The following is a 7,352-nucleotide window of genomic DNA, read 5'->3' as shown; positions in this document are numbered from 1 at the left end:
ATTCCTTCCAGCTCTAAAGTTGGCGTGGATGAGTTCCTGCCCTCTAGAAGCAGACAATCTGGTGAGGGCGATCAGGCATGAAACCACATGAGTATGTGTAGAAAAAAGGCCAAAATGAACGACAATAAAGAAACTGCTCTAAGACCTCGGAGTCCAGAGGGGACTGGAGAGGGATACATTCTTGGAGGTGACTCTTGAAGTGCGTGGGGTGGGGGTGGGCCTGAGAAGCGGAAAGGGAGGGGAGAAGACAGCTGTGGGAAGAGGCTGGAATCCAATCCATCACTGAGCACATCTCTGGGGCAGAAGCAAACGTAAATGAGAATTTCAGTCCGGAAGAAATTCTGAAATACCACGTTGGTGTCGGTCATGTGACATCTTCTTCAAGCTGAAACTGATTGGTTCTGTGGGCAACAGGGCAGGCTGTTCTTCGTTTCAGGGCAGCGATCCACCGGAGTCAGGTGGAAACCCCACCCAAGGATGGCCCATTAGCGTCGTGACAAGAGTGGGTTTCTGGGGGGGCACCTGGCTGGCTCAGCAGATGGAATGTGCAACTCTTGGTCTTGAGGTTATGAGTTCGAGCCCCATGTTGGTGTGGAGCTTACTTAAAAAAAAAAAAAAAAAGATAGTGGGCAGCAACATTACAGTTGAAGGGAAGGACTATAGCTTGCTAGTCAGTGGGAGGTGGCTAATCCAACGGGACAAATGCTCCTTACATTCTGGACATTGTTGGGGCATTGTAGAGCTCACAGGCACTCATACATATGCTCAGCTTTGCACGGTGCACAGCAGGGTCATCATCCTCATACTGTAGATGAGGAAGCTGAAGGCAAATGATTTCCCTCTTACCTAGCAAGCCACAAGCTAGGCTGAGACCCAGTTTTCCTGACCCCTGATCAACCGCTCATTCCTTAAAGAAGACTGGCACGTGGACCCCGAGTGGGGGGGGTCAGAACTCTGCAATGCTGAGGAGTGGGGAAAAGCCTGCTTCTTCCTTCTCTCAGCCCACCTTTGCATATATAGTTATAAATACACCATTTTACGTTTCCAGACACAATGTCTGGGCCTCCGCTCCTCTCCCAATCCACATTCAACTTTCTGTCACATCCTCGTTAAGGGGTACCGACGATAAAGTTAAATGTATTTTTTCGGATGTAAGGATATCGCATTTGCATGAGGGATGAATCTTAAATCAATGCGGGGTGCCTGGCTCAAACTCAGTCGGTTGGGCCTCTGACATCTGAGTTTAGTTCAGGTCATGATCTCGAAATTCGTGGGACCAAGCCCCGCGCTGGGCTCTGTGCTGACAGCATGGAACCCGCTTGAGGTTCTCTGTCTCCCTCTCTCTCTCTGCCCCTCCACTGCTCATGTGTACTCTCTTTCTCAAGATAAATAAGTATCTTTAAAAACAGAAACAAGAAACAAGAACTGCTAGTGTTTAAAGCTGACCAGTGTGAAGTTGGCAGACATCTTTTTTGGGGGGGTCAATGTGTCTTCTAATGTCCCTTCTATCACGCTGGAAGGGCATGTGTCTTCCAAGAAAAAGAAACAAACAGGAACTATAGTTAAGTTGACTTTTAAACGTGTAGAAGATTCAACCGGAAGGGCTCTCTGAGATTATCTAGTCCAGAAGTTGGCAAACTTTAGCCCTGGGCCAGATCTGGCTCACTGCCTATTTTTTCCTACAGCCTGAGCACTAAACATGTCTTTTGTGTTTTTTGTTTTGTTTTGTTTTTTACATTTTTAAATGGTTCAAAAATAATTGAAAGAAGAATAATGCGTCATGTCATGGCAATATTACATGAAATTCAAAATTTCGTTTCCATAATGAAGTTTTATTGGAACATCTCCACACTCATTTGCTTACAGTTTGTGTATGCTTTTGAGCGATGGTGCCAGAGCTGAGTAGTTGCCATAGAGACAATATGGCTCATCAAGCCCCACATGGTATGATCTGGCCTTTTGCAGAACTTGGCTGACCCCTGGACTAGACCAGCAGCTCCCATTCTGTTGGGGAATTGAGACACAGAGAGAAAAAAATGACTGGCCTGAGATCACACAGTCTGCCAATGGTCAATTGAGAACTCTTGGCTCCCTGTCAGGGCTCTTTTCACTACACTACCACATCAAAGCACATAAGAAGCTTCTGGGTTTATCATGACAATGACCGCTTGGTCCTTAGCCCTTTTGTATGGCTTCTCTCTGCTCCTCACACACACAGGCCTGATCTAAGCTTTAGAATGAGTGAGAAGGTGCAGGGAGGGGCACCTAGGTGGCTCAATTGGTTAAGCAACTGACTTCGGCTCAGGTCATGATCTCGCGGTCTGTGGGTTCGAGCCCCGCGTTGGGCTCAGTGCTGACAGGTCAGAGCCTGGAGCCTGCTTCAGATTCTGTGTCTCCCTCTCTCTCTGCCCCTCCCCCACCCACGCTCTGTCTCTTTCTCTCTCAAAAATAAATAAACATTAAAAAAAAAAACAAACAAGGGTGGCTGGGTGGCTCAGTCGGTTAAGTGTCTGACTTCAGCTCAGGTCATGATCTCACGGTTAGTGAGTTCAAGCCCCGCATTGGGCTCTGCACTGACAGCTCAGAGCCACTGACAGCTCAGAGCCTGGAACCTGCTTCCAATCCTGTGTCCCCCTCCCCTGCTCACACTCTGTCTCTCTCTAAAAATAATAATAATAATAATAATAATGAATTAATATTAAAATATATGTATATATATATTATTTTAAAAAATACATTAAAAGAATCAGTGGCTGCATATGTAAACCTCAAGAGGGCAGCCCCGGCTAAGGTGACTCCAGAGTGCAACCTCTTATCCAACAGAACCAAAATTGAATCACCATATGGTCCTGTCCCTAAAAAAAAAGAAAGAAAAGAAAGGAAGGAAGGAAGGAAGGAAGGAAGGAAGGAAGGAAGGAAGGAAGAAAGAAAGAAAGAAAGAAAGGGAAAAAAGAAAATGGGCCAGAAGGGCCTGAATTGGTTTTGGTGATGATATACATACATATGAGCGCAAATGTAAGACACCTTCATTTCCTTGTAAACAAATTGCCAAAGGTGAATTCAGCACACACAAAAAATCCCCACATCTAGCTTAGAAAAGCAGTCACAGGCTCCAAATCAGCTGCAAAAGAAAGATAGGCATTTCAGAGAGAAACACTCATACATTAAAACAAACCAAAACAGGGGCGCCTGGGTGGCTCAGTTGGTTAAGCTTCCAACTTCGGCTCAGGTCATGATCTCACGGTTCATGGCTTCAAGCCCCGCGTCGGGCTCTGTGCTGACAGCTCAGAGCCTGGAGCCTGCTTCAGGTTCTGTGTCTCCCTCTCTCTCTGCCCCTCCCTCATGCTCTGTCTCTCTCTGTCTCTCAAAAATGAATAAATGAATAAAAAAATTAAAACATAAAACAAAATAAAAACACTACTTTCTGGGTATTGGGGGAGCACGGGGAGAAAATTAGTTCTCCTACAGCCCTAGGGGCAGTTTTAAGTAGGCGAGGGGAGCTGTGCTCATGACCCAGATTTGTCCCTGTTCTGAGCGGGCTGAAGCAAAGGTTCCATCTCATTTGGGGAAGCCTAATCATAAAATGGGGCTACTGGGGCTTGCAGCCTAGTATCAGTGAGGTATTTATGAAGCGTAATTAATGTTTGCAGCGGGTCTGGGGATCCTCCCGATTAAAAGGTGGCCGGTGCAAGGTGCAAGGTGGACGGGTGTCACTGTGAGGGCAGATCCATTCTGTGGATGTCAACACTGTTGTTCTTTACTGAGGCAGCGGGAGACAGAAGTAGGTTAAGACCAGGTGGCACAATCCTTCAACGTGACCCAGAACAGGAAACCTGTAGAGGGAGACTATCACATCAGATGGTGTAGGGAAATTTCACCGAGAATGCGTAAATCTCCAGAGGCAGAATGGTTGGCTCGAGGACACCCAATCATGCCTAGAAGAAATCTGGTGGGGCTAATTGGAAAAAACACATATGGCAGTTCCGGCTTTACAAGGAAGGGGACTGAGCTGCATTACTCAGCAAATATCTTTCCTCAGCCTGAGCGTGACTTCTGAGATTTTCTGAGAACTGAGTATTTTTTTTCCTAGGTAATTCTAAAAGGCCCGGTGCTGGGTAACAGCAGGAACTAGGCTGGAGGTCTAATTAAGCATCCCGTATTACAACACTTAAAAACACTTATGGGATCCTGGTGAGTTCCTAATGTCTAATTCCTAAATTTAATCCTAAACCGCTCTGCTGAATCCTCTTGTATGACCGTAGCTAATTATGTAATATCTAATCGCCAGTGATAATGACGAAAAATTGAAAATGATGGCATTGAGTTGATTTACTTCTCCTTGCAGATATTCTGTCAGAATCACAGATAAGAGCTTCTCCTAGGGAATAAAACCTTACTTAGCGTGGGGTGCCTGGCTGGCTCAAGTCGATAGAGAATGAGGCTCTTCATCTTGGGGTCATGAGTTCAAGCCCCATGTTGGGGGCAGAGTTTACTTAAAAATACATATATTAAAAACAAACAAACAAATCATAGCATATAGGAAATTGCTTTCAAACTCCAGGGCTCAAGTATATTACCTCCTGTAATCCTGGTAAGAAAATACACATGCACTGAATGGGATTTTTTTTTTCTTAGTTATTCTTATCAGCTAGAGCTTTGGTCCACATCAGTCCTACAATATGTGTGAAGATCATATAGATTTATCATGAAAATAGACTGGTGTACTTGGGTACCTTAAGAAATTCTCAGTAGTGGGGCACCTGGGTGGCTCAGTCAGTTGAGCGTCTGACTTCAGCTCAGGTTATGATCTCACAGCTTGTGAGTTCGAGCCCTGCGTCGGGCTCTGTGCCGACAGCTCAGAGCCTGGAGACTGCTTTGAATTCTGTGTCTTCCTCTCTCTGCCCCTAACCCACTCATGTTCTGTCTCTGTCTCTCTCAAAAATAAACATTAAAAAAAATCTTTTTAATAAATAAAAAAAAAAAAGAAATTCTCAGCAGAAACATCAACAAATTTGAAACTTTATTGTTACCTGGAAAGTAAATCCACATCCCCAATTTGTATTTATTTTGGAAATTATAATCTACCAAAAAACAAGGCAAAACGAAGGAAGAAAAGGAAAGGTAATACAATACTTATGTGCTCAGTATTATAAATGTAACTTGGAACTTTATGACACTCGTATACAGCTGGCTGACTTAGATGGTTTTAGGTTTTTTGGCCTTTTTATACTTTGTCAATTCTGTGACATTACACGGGTTAAAAGGCCAAAGTTGACAAGCTAGTTCACAGACACTTTAGGTTTTGCTCTATTCCTCTAAGGGAAAGAAAAAGTCTATGGGGCGCCTGGATGGCTCAGTTGGTTAAGTGTCTGGCTTTTTTTTTCTTTTTTTAAATTTTTTAATGTTTATTTATTTCCAAGAGAGAGAGAGACAGAGAGCAACCAGGGGAGGGGCAGAGAGAGAGGGAGACACAAAACCCAAAGCAGGCTCCAGGCTCTGAACTGTCAGCACAGGGCCTGACACAAGGCTTGAACTCAAGAACCATGAGATCATGACCTGAGCCAAAGTTAGATGCTTAACCGACTGAGCCACCTAGGCTCCCTGAGCGTCCAGCTCTTGATCTTGGCTCAGATCATGATCTCACAGGTTTGTGAGTTTGAGTCCCGCATCGGGCTACGCACTGTCAGTGCAGAGCCTGCTTGGGATTCTCTCTCGCTGTCTCCTGGCCCTCCCCTGCTCATGTGCCCTCTCTCTGAGAATAAATAAATAAACTTAAAAAATTGTTTTAAAACGAAAAAAAAAAGTCTCAGTAACAATGACCATGTTTCTACATTTACATAATGTTTCTCATTTAAGGAGTCAAAAAAAAACCCAGTGAACTTTATCCTGACTCTCCTGAACATAAACACCTTGGATTTGAATCGCATTTCTCAGACTACAAAGCACTTTTTTTTACATCCATTCTTTGTTTTACTGGATCTTCAAAACAACTCTGTTTTTGAAACTAACTTGGCGAATGTTTATTGAACAACTACTGTTTGCCAGACATTAGGTTGGTTTAGTGGCAAAGCCACACAAAGATCTTGCCAAAAACGTTTAAGAGACATGACCAAGAATATAGGAAATAAATCGAAACCTTTTGACTGGTGTGCTATATCATTATTCTCATATTCAGTTGGGGAAAATGAAGCGTAGATAACTTCCTGGTCCTGACACTGTCTCTTAGTGTATCGTGGCATTTCTTGTATAGACTTGTTCAACCACATCTGTTTACCAGCATTTTACATCCATGTATTACAGCTTCTGGTCTCTCACTAGATGAACTATTTCTTTTTTAGATGAACTATTTTTTTTTTAGATGAACTATTTCTATCTATCAATTTATTATTTTTGGACAGGAAGGGACTAAGATTTATTGATGGGGCTGCCTGAAGAGGGGGCATTGCCAAGGTTCTCCAGAGGGCAGGGCACACCATTTGTGGAGAGGGCCGCCACTGCGGCTGTATTTGACCCCACAGCCACCTGGGGGGCTTTCCAGCCATGGTGTCTTTAAATCCGTCCACATTAAACTCAGTAAAACCCCACTCCTTGAAGATGTGGATCTGCCAGCCGCCAGGGAACTTGAACTTGGTCCTGCTTAGAGCTTGAATCATATGCTCCTTGTTCTGCAGCTTGGACATGATGACTGGGCCAGTGTGGACCCTGGTCACTGTGCCCTGAGGCTTTCCAAAGGTACCTGCATACGTCTGGAGTCTAGATTGGAGATAGCCTGAGATCAGACATGAATGTCCACTGTCTCCAAGGTCCCTTGAGGCAAATCATACAAGCAACACTCTGCCCACACTACCAAAGAGGCGACTGTTTGCAGCCTTGCACACTGGCCCCCATGGGGAAAGTACATGTTCCGTTTAATTGGCTGAGACAGATGAACCATTTTATATTCCTATCCGAAGCCAGTTCCTTCCTGTATGCAGTCCTTCTCCCCTACTTAAGAATCTGCATCCGGTCAAACTCTCCTGCCCACATCAGTTATCTACCGTATAAGCAGTGGTATAAAAGAGTCTTGTAATTTCTTCCATCTTAAAAACAAGCAAACTTCCCTAGATCCCATTTTCCCCAGCCACTCATCCCTCACCAGCTACCTCTCCATTTTTCTGCTCTCCTTTTACAGCCAACTCCTCCCATTCTCTAATTTAAATGTCAATCAAGTATTTATTGAACAAATGTAAGGATGGTTCACACAAAGATAAGGAAATTCAAATATTCAGAAGACTTGTCACAAAAAACCCCAAAACTGGTTCTGTTTTTCTTCAAAAAAAATTTTTTTTTAACGTTTATTTATTTTTGAAACA

At 43.9% G+C, this 7,352-nt stretch overlaps 1 non-coding gene across 1 annotated transcript; it reads right to left on the bottom strand.

Moving 5' to 3' along the window:
• Positions 1-6,790: 6,790 nt before the first annotated feature.
• Positions 6,791-6,922, bottom strand: LOC131505879 (small nucleolar RNA SNORA70). Its single transcript, XR_009258632.1, has one exon. It is a non-coding gene; the product is annotated as a small nucleolar RNA SNORA70 (small nucleolar RNA).
• Positions 6,923-7,352: the final 430 nt, after the last annotated feature.

This window comes from Neofelis nebulosa, chromosome 2, assembly GCF_028018385.1.
Source record: "Neofelis nebulosa isolate mNeoNeb1 chromosome 2, mNeoNeb1.pri, whole genome shotgun sequence".
Classification (NCBI taxonomy): domain Eukaryota; kingdom Metazoa; phylum Chordata; class Mammalia; order Carnivora; family Felidae; genus Neofelis; species Neofelis nebulosa.
This window is presented reverse-complemented; position numbering and strand designations above follow the sequence as displayed.